Source organism: Leguminivora glycinivorella, chromosome 12 (genome assembly GCF_023078275.1).
Source record: "Leguminivora glycinivorella isolate SPB_JAAS2020 chromosome 12, LegGlyc_1.1, whole genome shotgun sequence".
Classification (NCBI taxonomy): domain Eukaryota; kingdom Metazoa; phylum Arthropoda; class Insecta; order Lepidoptera; family Tortricidae; genus Leguminivora; species Leguminivora glycinivorella.
Window position 1 is genome coordinate 10,059,119 of NC_062982.1, and position 25,948 is coordinate 10,085,066.

At 36.9% G+C, this 25,948-nt stretch overlaps 1 protein-coding gene and 2 long non-coding RNA genes across 5 annotated transcripts in view; 2 read left to right on the forward strand and 1 right to left on the reverse strand.

The window, feature by feature from the left end:
* LOC125231864 (breast cancer anti-estrogen resistance protein 1) overlaps window positions 1-25,948 on the reverse strand; it is a 168,781-nt gene that overhangs the window by 110,046 nt on the left and 32,787 nt on the right. The window lies entirely within an intron of this gene.
* Window positions 959-4,661, forward strand: LOC125231869. Its single transcript, XR_007177677.1, has 4 exons — window positions 959-1,568; window positions 2,031-2,168; window positions 2,614-2,750; window positions 3,207-4,661. It is a non-coding gene; the product is annotated as an uncharacterized LOC125231869 (long non-coding RNA).
* On the forward strand, window positions 17,207-18,083 carry LOC125231870. The gene is made up of 3 exons (XR_007177678.1): window positions 17,207-17,312; window positions 17,654-17,774; window positions 18,023-18,083. It is a non-coding gene; the product is annotated as an uncharacterized LOC125231870 (long non-coding RNA).

Sequence of the window (25,948 nt, forward strand, 5' to 3'; positions counted from 1 at the left end):
TTTGCGAATAATCGATATTTTGAACAAAGCGAAACAGAAATGAATTTATATGTAATATTAAAATGCGCTCACACAATTTCAAGATATTTGGTAACTCCTTGCAGCGGCAGTGAGTGAAATTCGTAATTTGACTTTTTTTCTTTTACGTCCGACTTCCGCTTTACTGTAGATTTCTAATAGGTTTTTCTGTAATCTATAGATTGCAAACTATCTCGTGTATTTTTTTGAAAATTTTACGCTTAGTAGTTTCGGAGATAAGGGTAAATATATATATAATTATACAAGTAAAAAAAGTTCTATGAGCAGGAGGTGTGCCTCAAATGTCATAATACAAACTTTTAAAGTATATTCTTTAAACATAATTACGTTCCTTATATATTTATATTTTGAATAACAATAAAAATCTTATCTTATGGACTAATTCGTAACTAATTTAACAAATTCAGAGTGCGTTTTCTTGGATAATTTCTAGTTTACTTCGTATTATACCATATCTGAAAGGTAATTTCTTTACGATTCCTGTGAAACAATGAAAATGTAGACGTGTCTCCAAACATCTACTTTACCAGGAATTAAGTTGATGCGGTATTAGTTACCTGGCATTGGTTACTTTTGGATAGAGAAATCTACAGCAAAAAATGCTGAAAGAATCTGTTAGCAGATTTTTTTTAATAATACGATCTTTCAACTTTATTCTGACAATAGCTTGATGTTGTCCATGATATTTATGTAGAAGCCAGCAGCTTGCTAAAGCCAGTGCTCTCGAGTACGGGACGAAAGACTTGATTTAACGAAGTCCCACAGTATTGACCCATTAACCGGTATAGAATGTAGTGTCCAAGAAATTCGTTCATTGAAATGACACCCACGATGAGCAACCAAAATATTTTAAAAACGTACCGCGTACGGTACTTGCTTTACGGTCGTTCCAGAAAAATTATTTAGCTTGATTCTAGTTTGAAATTTGAAATTTTAGAGTATTTCGAAAAATCGGGACATTTTCTAATTTGTCGGGATTCGGGAACACATGTTAAAAATCGGGAGAATCCCGCCGAATCCCGACCGTCTGGCAACCCTAGGTGCGAGCTGCGACGCTGCGAGTGCGCCACCAGTCCGCCATCTTTCTTACCTTTTTGATGGTTGTTGACTTGTAAATTTTGTAATTAGTTTTTGCCGACGTCCGTTTTTTAAGTAATTTTTGGTATTTTACAAATTGTGTTACTTTAGTGGACACGTGGAGACATGGACGCTGACTGTTGGAAGAATTCGTCAATTCAGACTGGCGCAAAGAGCTATCAGGGCGCGATGCCAGGAATTTCATTGCGAGACAGAATTCGAAATGAGGATATTCGCCAACGCAATAAAGTTACCGACATTGCAAAAAGGATTAACTCAAGTGGGAATGGACCGGCTATATTTTTCGCAGAGATGACGATCAATGGGGTCGCCTAGTATTGCTGTGGAGACCTAGCCTGGGTGGCCGAGGTGGCGGGAAACCACGAGCAGATGGTCGGATGACACATATAGAACGGAGTGGAAACCCACGGAATGCAGACCAGGATCATATAGTAAGTATTTTGTTTCTTAAGTTTTGTATGGATTCTTTGAATGAAATGAGTTCTATCGAGTTAACTGCACTTTGCGTTAGGCGTCCATGTGTTTTATTCTTAGCGCCAGGCAGGCAAGCATGGGATGGCCTAATGTTTTATCATTTATCGCACAACCATGCTTGCCTGCCAGTTCTGGTTATTTATTGATTTAGGTCGAGTTTGTTTGTTTGGTTTAGTTTTTAGTTATTTAAAAAATAAAATGCCCTAGGTATGCTGATCTAGGCCTAATCAAGCCAGCAGCAGTGGGACATGTTGCCCGCTCTAACGTTATCCTGTTAATTAGATTATATGAGATAGATTAGATAGAATAAATTTTATGGTATGAGGAGAAAACCATTCAAATCTAATTGAAACTAACTACTTCTACTTGTGTAAATATATTAATGATGCTGATTTATTCAACTAATTTTATATTTTCAGCTTTAGGTATGAGTTTGTTACTTTTGCTCATAATAACATGGAGTATGTCACGGCTGCTCCACGGGCTGCATTGAAGGGCAACAGGAGCGAAAATGTTAAAATGGAAAGGAGCTCCCCCTTTCAATTAGGGAATCTTAGGTAATATACTATTGTTTTTTATTTGCATACCATATAATTTTTACAATATGTACATATTTGGACCCTGAAAAGGGTATAGCAAAAATCTCTTACTAGTTTGTGTTATTAACTAGATTTATAGAATAAAAATTGAGGTTCCACTCTCAACTGTTTCCTCCTCTAAAACTTAATCAATCAGGATGAAATTTGAGGATTTGAATAATAATGAAATAATCTGTGTCATACCGTTTGGTTTTTTTGGCTAATTGTTGACCCATTTTGACTATCCTACGACAGTCCGACACATATATAAATGATAATAAATATTAATAATCTGTGTTGAAAAAACCAGGAGGAAATAGTCGAGAGCTTTTGTATGGAGAATTGACCCCTGCTGTAGTAAATCGCCCGTTTCTGCTGAAGTAATTATGGATTGAATAACACTGACTCTCTTTTCTCTTTTTAGGATATGCTAAGGCAAACAGAAGGAGGCAAGGAACGGGACTGCATCAATTGCTGTCTGGAACCAATCTTGTGGGATGACTTCTGGACAGGGAAAAACAATTTCATCATCTACCCTAATACTGACGAATGTTCTAAAACGTAAGTACTTATGAACCCTTCATAAAGGGCAATGTCCATCTTTTATTACAAGCTTTTATTCAACTTGCCTTGTTAGTGTGTTAGTGTTAGTTTGGGTCAAAACGTAGAAGCTAAATTTGACCCACTTCCCGGTTTCCGATTGAGCTGAAATTTTGCATGCATATGTAAATCATGTGACAATGCAATATTATGGTATCATGGCGCTGATCTGATGATGGAGCAGAAAGGTGGTCATAGAAACTTTGTTATGAAACGTCGTATCCCCATTGAGTAAAAGGGGTTTTTAGAAACATCTCGGAGAGCAGTAGACAACTGTTGAAAGAAAGGTACAGTCGGCGATAAAAAAGCTTGTGCCAAAAATGATGTTTTTGCAAAAGACTTATTCATATGCGTTTAGTACAAATTGATTTAAAATAATATATCTAAAGGTTTTCTAACATTTTATAAATTTTACAGGTGCTGTAAGGCAGACATTTCCAAATGTAACGGAGGAAAGTTTCGAGACATGTAATGGTTTCAACATGCTGCTGAGACCCAACTCAAGAGACGTCAGTTTGTACTGTTTAGTCCATTCTCTATTGGGCATGCTTGTATAGAGAGGTATATATATATATATTGGAGTACAGACATGGTGTTTGGTATGAGTATTATATACATCCTTTTGAGTCAAATAGGACCGGTAGCCACTTTGAACTCCGTGTCCGAAAGGGTCAAAGTATGGAGCTCCCGGTACTCAGAAAAAAATTCTGGCCTATTAGTTTTGAACTTTCGAGTCAAGTTTGGTGTCATTTTTAAACTGTTCGCTTCGTTTTTAAATTGAAGAAGATTAAAAATCACAGTAATATTATAAAGGCAAAAGTTTGTGAGCATACCGTGTTTGTTACTTCCTCACGCCACGCCCAAGTGCCTTAACAAATATTATTTATAAAATTAAGTATGGAGGAAGTACGATATACCCTAAGTTAACACGTCGCTTCTTCTTGATCGTGGGTAACACTCGGGGCGCAGTATAATGATTATTAAAAATCTTTATGCTGTCCCCTATGCTGCGATGGCGATCGTTGCAGTACTTTCAATATTTTTTTTACATCAAATATTAGAATCATCAAAGATTACTAATAAAATAGGCTTTTTAGAAATATTTTTTAAAAATCATGATTAGTATAAAAATACGGAAATATGAGGATTTGTTTGCATTTCGTGGCTACTAAAAATTCATTATTAATAAATATTGTGCTATATTTTGCTATGGAACCCTAAAAAAGTAGTTACATAAAAATGACACTAAAATTGACTCAAAGCTCAAACTAATCGGCCAGAATTTTTTTCTGAGCAGCAGGAGCTCCATACTTTGACCCCCTCTCCCCCCTTCGGACACGGAGTTCAAAGTGGCTACCGGTCTTGTTTGACTCGGGAGGACGTGTATAATACCCATGTAGATGTAGATGTAGTGTAGGGACGCCTGGCCGGATACAGGCGGGCTGTCGATCGCTGGTGCGTTCATTCAGCCCAATTCCCTGGAGTTGGAGCTGCAGGTTACTGTCCCGGCTGCCCTCCCACACTTCTCTCCTCAAATTTTCTTGTTTTCCTGCAGAACATAATACCCATACTAAACGCCAATGCTCTACTCAAAAATTCACTTTTTCCCAATAGAGAACGGACTGTGTTAGACAGTGCATGTTGTTACACGGTAAATTTTTCTAGAAGACCAAATTTATAAGTTCCTTAGTTATTCTATTTTTAACTAAATAAGTTCTTGTACTATAAGCAGTAATCGGAATAGGCAGAGTAGATATATTTATTTTTAAACGAAATGACTTCCTTGCGATAGTATTTTTTCAGTACAGATGGTATTTTTTTTACGCACTAGTGCGAGAAGTGGTTCATTATACGCCAGGTCGAAACTTCGGAGGCTCATCTGTACTGAAAAACGTCGTACGATACACGTGCGAAAAGGAAATTCGTAACTCGTGTCGATTTAAAGATTTTTATCGCTACTCGTTTCGAACTTCCTTTTTTACGCACTTGTATCGTAATGTACTATTTTGCCATATTGGAATCTTTCGCTTGCTCGAGTATCAATATTGGCACGTGCAGGTAAACAATAACTTTGCCCCCTTGTAAAACAATTAACTATTTTTTCAGTACAGATGGTGGTTTTTTTACGCACTAGTGCGAGAAGTGGTTCATTATATGCCAGGTCGAAACTTCGGACTCCGAAGTTTCGTTCGGAGGCTCATCTGTACTGAAAAACGTCGTAAGATACAAGTGCGAAAAGGAAATTCGTAACTCGTGTCGATTTAAAACACTCCCTTCGGTCGTGTTTTAATTTATCGCCACTCGTTTCGATCTTCCTTTTTTACGCACTTGTATCATAATATACTATTTTAACAGCCTATATTGTGTCCCACAGCTGGGCAAAGGCCTCCCCTAGCACACTCAACGAAGCCTACCTCATCGGAATTAATTCGTGTATAAGCGAATTTTGGTATAATTGTAGGGAATGGTGTCTAAATCCACATTCTCAAAGTACTCGGGGGTTTGGATGGAGATAACGGGTAGAGGGGGGGGTGGAAAAAGTCCCCTTTTTTTAGTTTTTCGTGAATACTTCTTAAACTGTGCCACGTAGAAAAAAATGTTTCAAGACACAAGTAATCTTCAGAAAATTCTCTACAAAAAAAATATGTTCACTTTTTATCTGGGATCATGAAATATGGAGAGGAAAAGATGGACAGAGAAGATTTTTTTTTATAATGCAAGTGTGATGAAAAACATTGTGCGTAACTCGGGAAGTATGAATATTACTAACTCGACTCTTTAAATCGCTCCAGCAAGCCAACTTACTCTCGTTAGTACAATGTACTATTATTGTCCGTCTTTTCCCCTCCATACCACCATTACCACCCCGACCCAAGAGTACTTTGAGTATGTGAATTAAGACACCATTCTCTACAACTATGCCAAAATTCGCTTATACACGAATTATTTCCCCCGACAGGCAGTTAAAAGTTGGGCGTGCTACCCTGTTTTCCGCCACTCGTCATGGTTTTTAAATTTCTTTAATTAACTATTTATCTGTTAAAAAGTTAGTGGACAATAGTTTAACAACGTTTTTTTTAATATTTTATTTTCGAGTTAGGTCAGTTTGCAGTGTATTTTGACCTATTTAGAACTATATTAATTACGGTAGGTTCCCGGGACGTTAGTTACGCAAAAAAAAAAGACGTAAGGAAGTCTACTTTTTATATGTTCTACCAAGTGTAGGTAAATGTACTCTGCCTATTCCGATCACTGACTATAAAGCTTATTAAAACTCCATCGAGACTAGACTTCAATCATTTTTAAGAATTAACTTAATTGCGATTATAATAGAGTTTATACTAATAATATTCACCAGGATAATGTGTCATATTTTTATCAAAATGTGCGTGTGTACTGACAAAAATCTTTTTCAGTACAGATGGTGTTTTTATACGCACTAGTGCGAGGTCGAAACTTCGGATGGCCATCTGTACTGAAAAACGTCGCACGATACACGTGCCAAAAGGAAATTCGTAGCTCGTGTCGATTTAAAATACTCCCTTCGGTCGTGTTTTAATTTATCGCCACTCGTTTCGTACTTCCTTTTTTACGCACTTGTATCGTAATGTACTAAACTAAAATCCATAATCCTACGGACTAAATTGACAAATGACTGACAGGTAAAGTGTTACCAGGAACAGCAAAATAAAAATAGTGAAGGGTATATGTCGATAACAATATATCGACAAGTTTTAAAGTACAGTATATAACAGACAAGTTTAAATTACTTTAAATCAAGAATAAGTATATTAGTTTCAAATAAGAGGTAAACATTTTGGTTTGTTCTATTTTCGAGGTAGTGGATGGATACCATGCGTTTACCCACTAGTTTTAAAAAATAAAATACCATCTCCGACGATAATTTTACTAGTCTTTACTAATATTATTAATTCCCAGCCGGTGTATTATGTTTTAAATTTTATTACATAGATATGTAATAATGGGGATAAAGTATCCGTCAATCAAGCTATGGCAAGTATATCATAAATATATATATTATATTCATATAATATTATTGCTGCTTTGAAATAAAAAAAAAATCTCTATAATTAGGGGTCTACAGACCTTTTGATCTGTCGAAATCACAGAAAAAGTTGGTATATTGATTAGCCGATCAAATTGCCAATTTGATTGTCCCGTTTGGGTGCACCTTAAATCTACGATGTAATTATAATTTTAATATCGATAAGAACGACACTGGCCAAACTGTGGCAACATTTGTTCACACTTACTTGTCAATTTGGTCCGTAGGATTATGGATTTTAGTTTATTCTGCGTGTGTTATTTTCTCACCCCCGTGAATTTCGGCAGACTTTTTTGTAAGCAAAGGAGGAGCAGCTTATAAGTAGTATAAAAAGCTATTCGCTAGGTGCATGACTGGTGCTGTTCTCAATTTGTGGGCTTTTCCATATTAAATTAAATTATATGGTTTAAAGTTAGTTCCAATCCAACGGCCGCTGCTGGCATTGATGTTGGACAAGCCCATGATGACGTGTATTTATAACAATCAGCGCCACTCTGTCACGCACGTTGCCAATACTTATTAGGTTATTACGATTTAATAAGCTTGTAATCGTCACTTTTGTGATATAAGCATGTAACGATCAAAGTTTTCCTTCCCTTGTCACATCCCATAACAATTTAATTTTTATTATTATTCTCAGTATTTATTTTCTTTCTTAGGTTAGGTGTTTTACAATATGTATATAAAAATAAAATATAAAAACATTTACAAAACAATATACAATAAAAACATATAAACATAATTATAAAAAACCTAACCTAGGGTGCCGCCAGCAGCGGGGCAGGGCCCAAGCTGCCGGTGGTTAGGGCCGCAGAGAGAGGAACCGTTGAACTATCCGTGCTGTGTCCAAGATCACCGCCTTCTGCATCCCCTTGATCCAGCCACCTAGCGAGAGTCTCTTAAGATGTTGGTCGAGACTCTTCGCTATGAGACCGTTCGCTGAAACGACTATCGGAACAATGATCGTTGATTCAACATCCCACATGGCGGTTATCTCGTGAGCCAAGTCTAGGTACTTACTGGACTTGTCCTTCTCGGCTTTCACGAGATTCTCATCAAGGGGGATATTGATGTCAACGAGCACTGCCCAGCGTTGCGGTCGATCTATTATCACAATGTCAGGCTTATTGGCTACTATAGTCCTGTCAGTGATAATAGATCGATCCCAATAGAGCGTGGCACGACCATTTTCGAGAACTGGCGCAGGTAAGTACTTGTAGTACGGTACTTCGCGGTTCACAAGGCCGTATTGAAGAGCAAGTTGCTGGTGAATAATCCTGGCTACGAGATTATGTTTGTGCAAGTACTCGCCGTTAGCAAGATGAGAACAACCGGAAATGATATGCCTGAGTGACTCTCCGGGACGGCGGCATGCCCGACAAATGTCGACCGTACCCTCCTTCAGGATATATTTCCGGTAGTTGTTCGTCATCATAACTTCGTTCGCAATTGCACAGGCAAAACCCTCGGTTTCTCCGAAGAGGTCCCCGAATCGTAACCAGTTCACCGATGCGAGCAGATTCGGGATCGGGTCCCGTGAGGGCCTTGTAGAATCGCCCGTGTAGCTGCTTGCTCTCCCATACCGCCTTGCGGTCCGCAGTACTTAGTACCACAGGTTTGCGCCAGTTCTCTTTCGCCAAGGAGAGCGGCGTGAGGTTTCCGTTTACTGCCACCACATCACGATACATCCCGCACTCGTTGTTAAGGAAGTAATCCCTGAGATTGTACACCTCACGGTTGTGGAGATCTTTGGCGTTTAGGAAGCCTCGACCTCCGCACTTCCGTGGGATGTACAATCTCATAACAGACGAGCGCGGGTGTAACATACGGTGTATGATAAGCAGTGACCGGACCCTCCGATCCAGGGCGTCCAGCTCAGTCTGTGTCCACCTTAGTATGCCAAAAGAGTAAGTGAGTAGAGGCATTACTCAGGCGTTAAAGGCGCGCACTTTGTTGCCTCCTGACAAAAGACTGTTAAGGACTTTTGTGAGCTGACTGAAAAAGCGCTCCTTCACCGACTGTCTAATGCCAACATCCTCAATACCCAACGACTGTGACATACCAAGGTACTTATAGGTTTCTGATTCAGAGATAGATCTGAACGACATCGTCTCAGAAAGCTGTAAACTTTCTGAATTTACAACCTCTCCCTTTTTATTAGTATTATTAAGTACAGAGACTACATTTCTGTTTTTGGTTTATTTTTGAAGATTATTATAAATTTAAAGTGTACCCAGGTATTGGCTGTTGTATTTATTTATATCTAAATGTTTTTCATGTAATGTAATGTAAATGTTTATCATGTATTTCAGTCTGAAAGTTTAAACATATTATTATGTATATTTCATGTGCTGTGGCTAGTGACGTGTATAAGAGCCCTTGTGGCCTACTTGCTGAATAAATGTTTGTATTTTGTATTTATGATTTAAAAAACATGTTTTCATGAAAACTTATGTGCGTATTAGTTAAGAGGAAACAGGAATAGTCATTTCTTCATACAAATATTCTCGACTGTATCTTTCATTGGTTTTTTTTAAGTTAGAGCTTGGTTTTTAGTGCATTCCACGAGAATATCCTTTACGAAATACGTATATAAGGCAGCTACTCCAATCAAGTCAGTGAAGCTTGAGAAAATACTCTTAAGTCATGAAAGATGGTCAGGCACAAAATCGCTTTCTTAGCGTTGTCAGAAGTATTAGAATAATTGTATTTTGCTAAGGACATTCTCGTGGAATGCCCCTTTTACCAATACTTCATATTGTGTCTGACTGTTTTGCTTCTTTTGATTTTATTTTGACACAGCTGCAAAGATAAGCGTGGTACCTATTCAAATCTGACATCGACTATCCAAAAAACTAAACAGTCCGACACAGACAATCATTATCATCCAGATTTTAACATTTGATTACGATTGGTTAGGTTTTGGAGAACAAAACCTTGATTTTTTCGATTTTTTAGGCACTAAATAATAGTAGTAGTATTCACGCACACTGTTTTAAAATGTGTTTGTGTGTATTATAATAGATATGTCATTGTCAATTCAAATATGTAACACCATTAGTATAAATAAGTATTATCACTGTACATTAGTATGGTGCTGGTTTTCTGGTCTGAAGGGTTAAAAGAAAAAAATGAAATAAATTATGTTGGCTGTATATCCATGTTTTTGTTTTATAAACATCAATGATTTTTGTGTGTGGTATTTTTAAAGTTTGACTTTATTTGTTTCTAGTTATTAAGCTGCACACGAACAGCAGCGAGCCTGGGCGAGCCCGCCCGCCCGCCCAGGCTCGCTGCGGTCCGCACGCAGCTCGCAGAGCACCTTGCGTGCATTTGTATTTGCGACGTCCTATCAACCACAAAAATTAATTTCCCTGCAATATCCCTATGAAATGTTGTGCGAACGATTCACGAGTTACTTACTCATGACGTGCAATTAGCAAGTTCTAGCAATATTATTTTTTGACTAAACTAGTAAGTTGCCAGTGATTTATTGACACAACATACCAAATGGTTATATACCAGAAACATTATGAGCGCTACTTTTAGGTACATTACAAGTGTAACTTGCAAGGAACTTCACTAGAGTTGTTAAAGCAATGTTACATATATATATATATATATATATATATACATTTGTAACTTATTAAAAGGTGCCAGTGAAAAAATTATATAACATACAATTTCAAACTTTTTGGTTTATTACAAATGTAACCTTGCCGTAATGAATAGCGTGTAAGTTACGCACAAGTTGCATATGTGCTATTGTTGCAATGTACAAAAATGAACTTCTTAAAAGTTTTCGTCATAACTTTCTAGTAAGTTTATATTTCAATGTATCAGCAACATTGCTATTCAAAGTTATAGAAAGTTGTAAAAATCCGATCTGGGAAACTTACAGGGTTTATCTACAGCGCGGCCGAAAGCGTTTAACATCAATATGGCTCAAACATTGCCCAAACGTTGCAAGCTTGCAATTGTAAGTTTCAAGCTCCCAGATGTAGCATTGAGCAATGTTACCGCAAGTTCTGCTTGCTTAACGGGAAGCTGAGCCTTTGCAAATAAGCTGCTATTTATTTTACTCCTTTTTGCAGCCAATGTTTGTTTTTATTAGTTCTCAGAACAGTAACTTAAAGATTACGACAACTTTCACTTAAAATAACACTAAATCATCACAATTAGTGTCATCGAAGCCGGAGCAACCAACGCACAACCTATTTCATAACTGACAGCGCCGTGAACACTTTGTTAATTGCTCGATAATTATATCCACTCTAATATTTGGTAACAGACGAGATGTTAATAATTAGACGCGACGCAGTTCCTTCCTTCCAGGTAATTAAGCTATTACGTAAGCTATTATAGTTAGAGAGCAAGTGAGGCATACGCGATATGTCTAACCGAGTCAGCCCGCTGGTTCATAAGCAACTGCACCCGACCAACCACTTTCGCGATCCGGGACCGGCTTTTAGCAAAAATTTGATCAGTGAAAGTCTCGTCGTGAGCCCGAAGGGAGCACTCGATTAATATAATCGACTCTAATAGATAAATCGACTAAAAGCTCAAAGAAAGATTTCGCAAAACCGACATGAGCAATCGATGACGATTTTTCGGCAAGTCAATGCCGTGATGAATCATGAAGTGGTAAAACACGTTGTGAAATCACTAGATCGATTATAACCTATCCGAGATATTGTGCAGCAACGGTAGGGTCGTTACAATATCTCGATTAAAGTTGTAACTAAACCTCCCGCTCACCTTAATTATTTACTTACTTACTTGACTAACCAACATTATAGCTAACCCCCCTTTAAATATACCCCGTAAATTTGGCCTTGTGATCGTCTAGCGTGAATAAGTAGAACCCTTCGATGTGAACCGCGATAACCTAGATCCTTTAATGAGTATCAGCTGTATTTTTGACTAATTTTTAAAATTTTATTTATTTATATTTTAAAGAAGAATAAAGGTTATTGTAGCATAATAATATAGTGTTATAGAAGAGTATTTTATCAGATTTAGGCCTAGAAAGTTATATGTGAGAAAATTAATAACGTGATGAAGAAATTTTAGAATAAAAGTTAGTGAGTGAAACATACATGAAATAAATATTAAAAAATATTTTAGAAAACATCGGCTACGCTCTATTTTCGATTCCGGTTTGGGGTGAGAACTTGCGATACCGTCTGGAATCCTTAGGCCCAATCAAACCACATTATTGGGCATCCTAAGCAAGTAAGCCTGAAGGGCTATCTATCTACAAACTAACCCCCTTTTTGTTTTGTTTCTTGTCCCTAGCTAAACCCCCCGTTCCCCAATACTGCTAATAGACCATAACTTCTCGATCTTTCTAATGTTTTATCGAAACACCGAGCAGTTGCTAACTTTTATAAGAACTAAGTCTACTAACTTTTCTAAGCTTTTGACTTTCCATCAGTGGACGGCGCTCGCATGCCACTGGGCCCTATAACAAACAAATCCTTTTATTCCAAAGACAGTTTGTTTCCCTAGCCAATTTGATAGAATTTACCTTGAAAAACTAGTTAGCAACACTAAGTGTCCCGTAGCCACACCGAAAAATCAGAAATTGCTACCACAATTATTAATTTCACTCAAATAAATTAAGTAATAAGAGTTTTTATAAATTACCAGTTTTACCACATATTTTAATATAGTAAACACCACATTTAAAGTCCATTAAAACCATAATAGTAGTAGTTAAATTATCTCTCCACAATACACGTTGACCAATTATATTCCAAGACCAATCATAAAAGAACTCTACTTTTATAGAAATAGTGTGTGACTCTACCCTATTCCTATCGTTTTCCCTATTCTAGCATATCTGAAACACAGACCATCACTTACCATAGATCTAATGTTCAGAATATGCACAAGTGTATCCCTACCATAAGCTGTACAGTTCAGCCAGCGAAGCTGAGATAGGCAACCTATAGGCTTGAGTTCTGATCCCCCCCTCTGCTTTTGCCCGCGGCTAGGGTAGCAGAGAGTAGATCGCCCTATCCGTGTATATATCCAGTATTCTAGGACACACCAGTACCAGCCACATGGGAGACCCAGCTGCGATCAAACTTTACTTAGATATGGATCAATCACAACCGAAATCCCCAGCGACCAACGCCAGCATGGACTAGAGCACCGAGTAAATAAATATAAATATATATAGGACCCCAGCCTCAAATACTGCCGACTTCAGTGAGCAAGGATTACTCCTAATGTCTTTCTTCAATCGTGAAAGTCCTCACTTCCATCTAACAGTTGGACTCTTTGAGACCGGTGAGAAAATACGCCTTTTGTAAGTAAATAAAGACGCCCAAGCCTCCACTTGGAACAAAAAGACCCCTAAACGCCTCTTATTTGACACCGTAAGGGAAGAAGCGCCTAGCCGGACAACAGTCAGTATAACACACGAAAGCCAGAGACACTGTTAGTCTTGTAGATATTTTAAGAATGACGCGCGTCGGCTCGCTCCGACCCTTTTATAGATTCTCTATAAGAGACATAATTGGGACACACCTGGGATATAACTGGGACAAACCTGGGATATAACTGGGACAAACCTGGGATATAACTGGGACAAACCTGGGACTTGGGATATAACTGGGACATACCTGGGATATAACTGGGACAAACCTGGGATATAACTGGGACATACCTGGGATATAACTGGGACAAACCTGGGACTTAGGATATAACTGGGACAAACCTGGGACTTGGGATATAACTGGGACAAAATTGGGACTTGGGATACAATAAGAAAAAAGATCATAACTACTTTGTTTACTAAGCCGTACGCCTAATACATTTAACGTCCATATTCTCTCAGCACGTATGTTTTTGCTTCTCAATAGTAACATCTGCATGATTGCACGTGTTTTAGAGTGAGATGGAGATATCTTTTGTTGATTCCTAGTACGTAATGAAACATTTATATTGTGGTAAATATAAATATGCAAATATTACTTTATCAAAGGTTTTTAACTAGTTTTGTAAATCAAATTTGAGGCAAAATATCATTTTTGTTTCTAAATGCTACAATAAACACATCCTGAAAGTATACTACAATCATTATGAACTTTTATGACTTATAATTGAAATCAAGATATAATATTGGAACGCTACTCAGTTGACAACTGTCAGTGTCAGTATTTCATCCATGTGAACGTAGTTTGTTGATAAATATGTTTTTACAACCTGTTTTACATCGAATAACAGTGAATTTTATGAGTGAAGACGTGACTAAACATGTGATAAAGCTTCAAAGATATTATTTGTCAAAATATCCAATGAAATCCCAAAGAAAATATGCACCAAGAAAGTTGGTCAAGGAAAAGTTGATTCGCCGTAAGTTTTATATGTAATAACGAGTCCATTTCCTCGTCATAGACGCTTGTTCTGTTACAACTCGCCCCCAGATTGGAATTCTTTTACAAAATACAAAGTAGTTTGCAAAAAAATCCAATCTCACCTGAATAAAAGAATAAAAGAAAAATATCTCTAGATCAGTCGGAAATATCCCCCCATTTCTAATCGTGTGGTGTGTATTCCAATACTATGCAACTGCCAGCGACTCAGTTTTGAAATTAGCTCATCAGAATTTCGACAATGAACCATGATAACCCCTTTCTCAGAGTCCACGCATCGCCAGGGATACCAGGTTGTGAATCTGATAGGTCCTATTAACCCGTTCTTGCTAGCTCGTTCCCCGGTCGCGGCGAATATTCATTCCATCCACACTGTTGGACCGGAATAATTATCGTAATAATTTCAACGAGTTCACAATAACTTCCCACGCAATTACGAAGAAACCTTTAGAGCTCTCATTGTAAGTCCAGAGCCTTCAATCTCCATTGTCGGAACTCAAACCAATTTCTCTACCTAATCACTCTAGCCACATGTTTTGGCGCATGTCTCATACTTGAATAAAATATACTGACTTAAGATTTGTTTGGATGTGTTTTTTTTTTATAAAACAAACCTTAAATGACATAGGCATGTACCTCAACTTGGTACCACATCATGATCAAATGAAGAAATGATTTGATGATACTAAACTTCACATATTTGAACACATAACAGGGAAACAAATATTGAAAAGAGCCTCGTTCTCACTAGACGATATCGGCCCTTAAATATGTCGATTGTCAAATACATCCCATTCAAGATGAGGTGTGTGTTTTTCGTATGGGTCTTATTACCTTGTAGAGTGAGTAGCCACGAAAAACTACCCTTGAAATGGGTCGAATCCAAATGGATTTTAACCTAACCGATAAGCTTTTTATGGCTAATGTGTTTCCCTCAGCCCCCCCGCTGTTTATTCCCCGCAAATTCCGACCAAACTAGTTTTGACCACTTTCCAGCGCTGTCTGTCTATATCAATCCACTCATTCTATAAAAAAAAAATTCAAGACACACATCATTCAGTCATTCATCCCATTCAAAACATTCTTACATCTATAAACATTCATCATCTCTAAATTATTCACACACACACACACACACACAATGTAACCATTCTTACTTCCTCATTCGCTCTTTCACTCGATCTCAACAGAAAGCTAACGCTTTTAAAAGTAATCAAAATAACGAATAAAAATGGAAATAAAATTACACAATAACTTCAAAAGTTTACGTATCCCATTTTACTCCACTCTACCCTGACTCGAAGGCAAAGAAAATTTCAATTTATTTATGATAGGTTTCATTTTATACGTCTATATTTCATTTCTACAAAGTATTTATTAACTGCAAACAATTTGACAATGTGTGAAAATTATTTGCTGCACATACTAAAAATAAAATGTTCGTACGGACAAGATGTTACATTTTATGTAAACATCTTTTATTTCACAGTCAATCACTGTAAGGGTTCTACCCTACTTTCACTTTCCTTGTCTTTGTTTTTTTTTCTACAGTTCATAGCGCAAGATTGATAGCATAAAATGCAAAAATTTAATAAAAGTAAATATAGTCAGCTAAAAAATTAGTGGCCCTCCCTACTCCGATCTTTGTAGGATAAAGTACTGACCGAGTTATGCTTAGAAACGAGGATCTGCACTGGTGATTACCGATATCGTACAGTATACCACCCTATATAATGTAATAAATGATAACGCATAAATAATAAATATCACTGCTAACTGTAATAACTAAAATGAAAAATAGCTTATCCACCTATCTCGATTTTCCTAACGTCTACCCCAGGCAGACTAGCTACTATGATGTCCAGTTATTGTTATATTAAAATAATCTAACCATACAATGTATATCCAATACATTCTTCTTACAAAATAAAGATTTTAAAAAAAAAATTGTTGTCCATATAATGAACCGACTTCTTTATCTAGATAATAAAAAAAATCCGTATTATAAATTTACATCCACCATACACCATTTTATAATCCTAGGAACGAAACTACTAAATGACAGAGAAACTATACGATGTGCTAGCCAATAAACACACTAAAGTGTTTTGTGTAGTCACAAACATTAAATCAACAAAACAATTATTTGATATCATAAATTTAGCCTATCATAATGTTCAAATATTTGACTAGTTATTAGAAATATATAATTGATTTTTTTTTTTTTTCATCGAACGAAAACTATCGTGTAAATTTGTCAATGCGTAGGAAATCGCGTGTGCGCATCGGTTTACAAAAGTGTGACCACATTAAAAATATATTGTGAGATTCTTTAAGGATCTAACAGACGGTCGGACCGCACTTGTAAGGGGACATGTGTTAGGCCCTATTTACAAAATACCGTTCAAAATCTACACAACTTGAATAGTTTGATGTGATTTAAGCAATAGAAAATTAAATTAACAAAATCTTTTGTATTTAAATACATCTATTGTATTAATTTTACTATAATGAAGTAGAGAAAAATGAAGTAAAGTTTTGTAAATGACAACACCGGACAATAAATTACTGAATTACTGAATATCTTTTGTCGAAAATTGTATGACCGATCAAGCGTACCAACTTAAAAACAATGATAGTTTGTGTAATGTCACCGATAGAACACCTTTTGGCGGAGATATATGTTATCTGTGGTTAAATTATTTTCTCTAATCTATCTGCCATGTTTATCGCCAAACCGCTCTGTTCGCGAAAAAATGGCAGATCCGTTTTTGTTTTCTTTAGCTCATTATTAATTACGTGATCTACAACTAGAATTATTTAAATATTCGCTTTATTTTACTCGGCTTAAACAAACGACAGACAATTCAAGAGGATCTTAAATATTCTAAATGTACGTGAAATAGGCCTAACTGTCAAAATAGATTTGTTACTTTCAATGAGGTTTATATGGTTGTTCGATTTTTCAGTCAACATCTAATTGGAATTTACAATGCCCGATATTTCTACACATCTGCCACAAATTTTATGGAAAACAATATTTATAGAAACTGAACATACCTTGGTTAAACGGTAAGCATTAAAAATATGTTCGACTAATTTATTTGATCTAGGCTACCTAACTGTTCTTGGAAATTGTAACGTTGTTTCCGTACCAACATATAAACTTCTCAATTATTTTTCTGAAGCGCTGGCTTATGGGCTATGGAAAATAATATTTGTAGGACCTCAAATGAATGTCATGGCATTTAAAAATAGGCATTGAATCTTGTCCAAACTTTAATTTTGTATTTTTCAAAGATAAAACTTGACATCTGATACTTAAATAAAATTATGTAGACTAAAAATCCAGACTTAGCATAGATTTTGTTTGTGTTACAATGAGTTTAAATAGTTTATGTATTAATTTTCAGTATATGAAATGGGTAACCATCCTCGAAGAATATCAACCAGCTGTCGGCAATGTGCAGGTGGACTGAGGAATTTTCCAGTGTATCCTTTATGGACTGTACTCCGTTTTAGCACTATCCTCAAGTAAGTACAAAAAATCATAGCCACTAAACAGCTACTTTTTAAACTTAATTAACTCTACTTAGTGAGTAAAACGACTCGGCAGGAAATTTTACATAGAAACATGGATATGGTTGTTCTTTTTTTTTTTTTCTTAACCATGAATGGCCTAGATAAATATAAACAATCTTAATGATACATATTTACAAATAAGATTCCTTAAACATACATACACCCTTTTTTAACTAATCTTTCAATATGTACAATTTCAGGTTTTACCCGAGAGGCCACGCTTCAGGTTGGACCGTCTTCCATATATCTACTGACTTCATATAAATGAAAGGTACTTATGTTTTATTATAATAACACGTTCTAATTATTAAATTTAAAAGTGAACAGCTCATGGCATCATTATCTAGAAAATTGAAGTGAAGCGTAAAGCAAAGCGGCGAGGCATGAGCGACCGGATAAAAATCAAACTTAACTGACTCATCATCATTTTATTGGCTAAGCAAACTTATTACTAATTCATGTCCTAGCTCATGTAGATATGAACTGCTAGGCAGGGGTTCTCAAACTTTTTAATATATTTTTTTTCTTTTGTAAATTTTGTTGTATGCATTGTTTTTTCTGACACAATATTTCTCACGGGCGTGCCTTAGTTCCAAAATTAAGCGACGCGCCCCCGTGAGTAGATAAGTGAAATAATATTGTTCCTATTTGGCAGAACCCCACTCTAAAACTAAACCCTTTTCTTACGCTATCTACATGAACATTTCTAATCTCTGACGTTTCCTTTCAGTGTATTAAAGGCTCACTGATCTACACTACCAGCTCATGCTCAACGTTACTGAACAACAAAGTAATCCGACAATCAGACTGGACCCGGTCATGTTAGGTAAGTTTACATACTTAATGCGTACCACATACTACATACTTTTTCTGAACCTCAGTAAAATATGGTTTTATAATGATAATAGTGCTTATTATCTATGCCTACTTAACAGGAATATTACAAATTTCAATCAATTTTCATGAAATTCATTAAGCAATTGTGACAATGATCAAGCAGTGGTGGAGTTAGGGTATGGCGAGGTACGACCTCCCAGATGCTGGTAATTTCGTAGGAAATCTGGTGACGATTGTGTAGCTATTTAACTTAACTAATAAAATATGTATGTAGGCATATGCCTGATCCGTGAAATATTGCGACAGTGTAAGGTTCCGTATAAAAGCTGTGTACACAATCTAAGTGAGATAACATATCATGTGTACCAGTTGAAAATATTGTTCATACATACATACTTGTTTGTACTATAGCAAAAATATATACTTATAGAAAGTTGAAATTCGCACTGTGCATTTAATTTATTGAAATAATTGGCAGATATAGGCTACAGTGACCTCTCACCATCAAGAGGGACGTATGCTTGTTTACTACGGGTGTAATATGAAAATATATGATGACTTATAAGCTAATGAACTAAATTAGTCCTAACATGATTAATACGTATAACCTAACAGACAGACATTTGTTCTCATAGTGAAAATATTCAGTATAAAGACTTTGTCAATTTATTGTATGATGTATGAAATCCTGTGAGCCAATTTGTAGGTTATAGAGTTACGAAATGCAAACAAACCATCCATCGAAGGATGTACTTGTCATAGTACCACATGCGTGTAGCTATTCAGCATTCATAGAAAAATGGCGGGACGCCCCATATAATATTGTACTTCAGCGCGACAACGAATAATCGCGCCCCCATAGCAATTAGACTAAAGCCTATCTTCTTGTATTACTAGGTCTTAAATCTAGGGCTTAGGTATCCTAGGTTATCTGAGATAATATAATCTTACATCTAGATTATGATAGCGACCTACTTAATGTTCTAACTAGTAGTTACACTGCCTATGGATGAAGTACTGTATAACAGGCGCCTACTAAGAATATACATATTAGTGTTCATGGACTATATATATAAGACATCATCGAAGCTCTCAGATCTCTGGTGTGAAGTGCAAACGTGATGTGAGCTTTCAAAATAGCCCTGAAGATGGCAGAGCCTGCTATGAAAATGAACTAGACATATAGAGAACTATTTGTTTTAACATGAAATTCTATTGCTAATGTACATAGTTCACACACTTATGTTTCCAATTTCGGTCACTAGGTGGCAAACTCTTCTAAAGTGTTACAGTTCCGCGCCTCCTATTATTTTAGGTACATGAATATTTTTTTCTATAAGTACCTAGTATTTTACGTACTAGCCCTGCCTATCCCACAGCTAGAAAAACATACATTAAGGCACAGAATAAATAATAGTACTACGCACAGGCGCAAGGGAACGTCAAGATGCGCCAATGCCAACAATTGCTACGTAGCAATGCAACCAAATGGCCTAATCGGGACGATGTTTAACCACTACGATTATGAGCTAATTTCCTAGAAATTAATTTTGTCTAACTTTACTACACTACTTTAATTTTATTATTTTATTTTTTCAGAATCCAGAGGTAGGAAATGAACATACAATCGACTCCGCATCGATGCATGACCTCGCCCGGAACGCGGCAAGAATTAACAATGAAAGAAAATACTACAGACGTGTTTATTAACAATAAAGTTATTTTTGTTTTTATGAAATAGCGATTGAATAAAAATATTAGGTATATGAGTTTTATTTAGAGATGAAATAAGTCAGAAATACAGCACACCCACTCGTTTTCACAACAACAAATGTAGCCTGGTAAGGCTAATTCCTATTATTTATTTATAAACCTTGGTATCCAAGATGTGTTCTACAGAGCACATCTTAGATCCCTTGGGCACGGAACCAAATGTAACTAAACCTCCCGCTCACCTTAATTATTTACTTACTTACTTGACTAACCAACATTATAGCTAACCCCCCTTTAAATATACCCCGTAAATTTGGCCTTGTGATCGTCTAGCGTGAATAAGTAGAACCCTTCGATGTGAACCGCGATAACCTAGATCCTTTAATGAGTATCAGCTGTATTTTTGACTAATTTTTAAAATTTTATTTATTTATATTTTAAAGAAGAATAAAGGTTATTGTAGCATAATAATATAGTGTTATAGAAGAGTATTTTATCAGATTTAGGCCTAGAAAGTTATATGTGAGAAAATTAATAACGTGATGAAGAAATTTTAGAATAAAAGTTAGTGAGTGAAACATACATGAAATAAATATTAAAAAATATTTTAGAAAACATCGGCTACGCTCTATTTTCGATTCCGGTTTGGGGTGAGAACTTGCGATACCGTCTGGAATCCTTAGGCCCAATCAAACCACATTATTGGGCATCCTAAGCAAGTAAGCCTGAAGGGCTATCTATCTACAAACTAACCCCCTTTTTGTTTTGTTTCTTGTCCCTAGCTAAACCCCCCGTTCCCCAATACTGCTAATAGACCATAACTTCTCGATCTTTCTAATGTTTTATCGAAACACCGAGCAGTTGCTAACTTTTATAAGAACTAAGTCTACTAACTTTTCTAAGCTTTTGACTTTCCATCAGTGGACGGCGCTCGCATGCCACTGGGCCCTATAACAAACAAATCCTTTTATTCCAAAGACAGTTTGTTTCCCTAGCCAATTTGATAGAATTTACCTTGAAAAACTAGTTAGCAACACTAAGTGTCCCGTAGCCACACCGAAAAATCAGAAATTGCTACCACAATTATTAATTTCACTCAAATAAATTAAGTAATAAGAGTTTTTATAAATTACCAGTTTTACCACATATTTTAATATAGTAAACACCACATTTAAAGTCCATTAAAACCATAATAGTAGTAGTTAAATTATCTCTCCACAATACACGTTGACCAATTATATTCCAAGACCAATCATAAAAGAACTCTACTTTTATAGAAATAGTGTGTGACTCTACCCTATTCCTATCGTTTTCCCTATTCTAGCATATCTGAAACACAGACCATCACTTACCATAGATCTAATGTTCAGAATATGCACAAGTGTATCCCTACCATAAGCTGTACAGTTCAGCCAGCGAAGCTGAGATAGGCAACCTATAGGCTTGAGTTCTGATCCCCCCCTCTGCTTTTGCCCGCGGCTAGGGTAGCAGAGAGTAGATCGCCCTATCCGTGTATATATCCAGTATTCTAGGACACACCAGTACCAGCCACATGGGAGACCCAGCTGCGATCAAACTTTACTTAGATATGGATCAATCACAACCGAAATCCCCAGCGACCAACGCCAGCATGGACTAGAGCACCGAGTAAATAAATATAAATATATATAGGACCCCAGCCTCAAATACTGCCGACTTCAGTGAGCAAGGATTACTCCTAATGTCTTTCTTCAATCGTGAAAGTCCTCACTTCCATCTAACAGTTGGACTCTTTGAGACCGGTGAGAAAATACGCCTTTTGTAAGTAAATAAAGACGCCCAAGCCTCCACTTGGAACAAAAAGACCCCTAAACGCCTCTTATTTGACACCGTAAGGGAAGAAGCGCCTAGCCGGACAACAGTCAGTATAACACACGAAAGCCAGAGACACTGTTAGTCTTGTAGATATTTTAAGAATGACGCGCGTCGGCTCGCTCCGACCCTTTTATAGATTCTCTATAAGAGACATAATTGGGACACACCTGGGATATAACTGGGACAAACCTGGGATATAACTGGGACAAACCTGGGATATAACTGGGACAAACCTGGGACTTGGGATATAACTGGGACATACCTGGGATATAACTGGGACAAACCTGGGATATAACTGGGACATACCTGGGATATAACTGGGACAAACCTGGGACTTAGGATATAACTGGGACAAACCTGGGACTTGGGATATAACTGGGACAAAATTGGGACTTGGGATACAATAAGAAAAAAGATCATAACTACTTTGTTTACTAAGCCGTACGCCTAATACATTTAACGTCCATATTCTCTCAGCACGTATGTTTTTGCTTCTCAATAGTAACATCTGCATGATTGCACGTGTTTTAGAGTGAGATGGAGATATCTTTTGTTGATTCCTAGTACGTAATGAAACATTTATATTGTGGTAAATATAAATATGCAAATATTACTTTATCAAAGGTTTTTAACTAGTTTTGTAAATCAAATTTGAGGCAAAATATCATTTTTGTTTCTAAATGCTACAATAAACACATCCTGAAAGTATACTACAATCATTATGAACTTTTATGACTTATAATTGAAATCAAGATATAATATTGGAACGCTACTCAGTTGACAACTGTCAGTGTCAGTATTTCATCCATGTGAACGTAGTTTGTTGATAAATATGTTTTTACAACCTGTTTTACATCGAATAACAGTGAATTTTATGAGTGAAGACGTGACTAAACATGTGATAAAGCTTCAAAGATATTATTTGTCAAAATATCCAATGAAATCCCAAAGAAAATATGCACCAAGAAAGTTGGTCAAGGAAAAGTTGATTCGCCGTAAGTTTTATATGTAATAACGAGTCCATTTCCTCGTCATAGACGCTTGTTCTGTTACAAAGTTCAGTATTCATATCTTAATCGTCGAGCATTTCGTTCGCAAGAAACTCCGAAGTAGAACTCCCGGCACCGGGCGTCTGAGCAATCAGCCGAGCTAACGAGCTTCGATAACTCCCAGCTAGTTCGAGAAATAAAAGTTCTTTTCTATCTGAATAACCCCGGATTGATTCTTAAATAACATTTTTATATAACAATCCTCTTTCTGTGCTGATTCAAAGTAGCCGCTCCGAGATAATAAAATGTAGACATTTTATTTACTTACTTAAAAAAACTGTTTATTTATTAAGTAATTTTTCCCTGTTTTTAGCCTTTCCCATACATTAACTCCATATAAGCGCCGAAGACACGTACCGCCGCAAGCCGGCCGCCGCCGCAGATACGAGTATGGCGTCAATTTGCAGTAATGCGTCTGCAGGTTCGAGTTACTTTTTATGCGAGGTCGTTGAACCGCTCTAAACTGCAAGTCAATGTACTATGTCGGGAAATATATCGCCTACTGACCTTTATTGCGATTACATGAGCCTGTGCCGACCTCGTGCTTGATCCGACTGGTCTTGTTTTGGTTGTACAAGTGTGCCATGTAGTGACAAATATGACATCTGCGAGCAAAGTTACTTGTACGATGGGGAGATAGGAAAAGTTTTGGAATGGCGACCACGTACCGGAAACAATCTGGGTGTGGGTAATTTGGGAGTTTACTGAGGGTAGGAAAGGGCTGATTACTGTGGGATTCATTAGGAAACAAAGTTATCTAACCAACGACTTTGCCGACGTCTTTTCTGACACAATGATGGAATATACAAAAACCGGCCAAGAGCGTGTCGGGTCACGCTCAGTGTAGGGTTCCGTAGTTTTCCGTATTTTTCTCAAAAACTACTGAACCTATCAAGTTCAAAACAATTTTCCTAGAAAGTTTTTATAAAGTTCTACTATTGTGATTTTTTCATATTTTTTGAACGTAGGGTTCAAAAGTTAGAGGGGGGGGGACGCACTTTTTTTTCCTTTACAAGCGATTATTTCCGAAACTATTAATGTTATCAAAAAATGATCTTAGTAAACCCTTTTTCATTTTTAAATACCTATCCAACAATATATCACACGTTGGGGTTGGAATGAAAAAAAATCTCAGCCCCCACTTTACATGTAGGGGGGGTACCCTAATAAAACATTTTTTTTAATTTTTTATTTTTGCACTTTGTTGGCGTGATTGATATACATATTGGTACCAAATTTCAGCTTTCTAGTGCTTACGGTTACTGAGATTATCCGCGGACGGACGGACGGACGGACGGACGGACGGACGGACGGACGGACAGACAGACATGGCGAAACTATAAGGGTTCCTAGTTGACTACGGAACCCTAAAAAGGCATAAAATGGTTCAAACAAGAAAAGTACCTGATAAATCTCACATAACGATCTCAAAAGCAACACAAAGCCTGTAACATGTTTATCTTCGACAAAGTCTATAATAATGAAGGGGCTGTACGAACACCCGTCCCTAATGATATTTATAAAGCAAAATAAATTATGAGGCGGAAGTCTCACGAGTATCTCGACAGGGGTAGTGTTGGACCGTCCTCAGCTTATCAGTGACCGCTTCGGCTGGTCACTTAGGCAAACGATGTCCTTTTTGCCACGCTTAAGTGTGAAAGGGACGGTTGATTTCACGGCACTTATCTCGTGTAAAGGTGGAGTAATTGCTACAAGGAAGGAGAAGCCGTTGTCGGCTGCGGTCGATAACGATATCGGCTCTTCCACTCGACTTGGCAGATAAAACGATTTCTCATGTCGAACTCATCTCTTCGAACTTTCCTCAGGCGATTCTTCTGAGAGATTTGTTACTGAAACTTGGATTGTACCTAGTTAGGATCGAACTCCTTATTTGTTATTCCGTCGTAATTAAATTGGCCCGTTGAAGTCCGCTTAAGCATTCAGGGCCCGTTGTAAATAAAGGTCTTTCCTTTTTCAATAAAGGGAAACAAATTTTGCTCAATAATCTTTTATCGTTATTGTAAAACATTTTGCTCAATAGATTTTGTTTTCCCGTTTTTTCCTTTAGGTAACAAAGCGCAAGCGGGAAGCTCGTTTTCGAAATAGTTTGCTCACAACGAGCATAATTTACAATCTGGTAGCATAATTTAAGGCTGTATCTACCCTCAATAGTGTTACTGGGTTAAAGATATAAATTATATTTCTAGGCGGGTGTGGTTTTAACAGCTAATTAGGTTCCATGCTTAATTAATGTCAAACAAAGGAACACAAACTAGACGACGTACATAAAACGCGTGTGACCGAGTTACCTACAAAATTCGCGCCGTGTCGTTACCGTCTCAGAGAATGGTAGAAATCGCGATATTTATTGCTGTTATATCCTGTACCAGATATAATGTCGCCGGCTGACGAGATTGATAAATGACTAGCATCTAGCTTCGTCGATGCGATGGTATCGCTAGAGATTAGTGCTACTTTAAACTGGTTCTGTGTTTCTGGCAATTGTTTATAAGCTATATCTAGTTCTAGTACCTACATTTTTCATCCTGGCGGTCTTCTATCTAAGCACTTACATACATTCCCTTAAAAATTGGTAAAAATAATGATTTCCATCATTTTTCACTTATAAGTCTACACACTTCACAAAGATACAGATGATATCAACAAAATTGT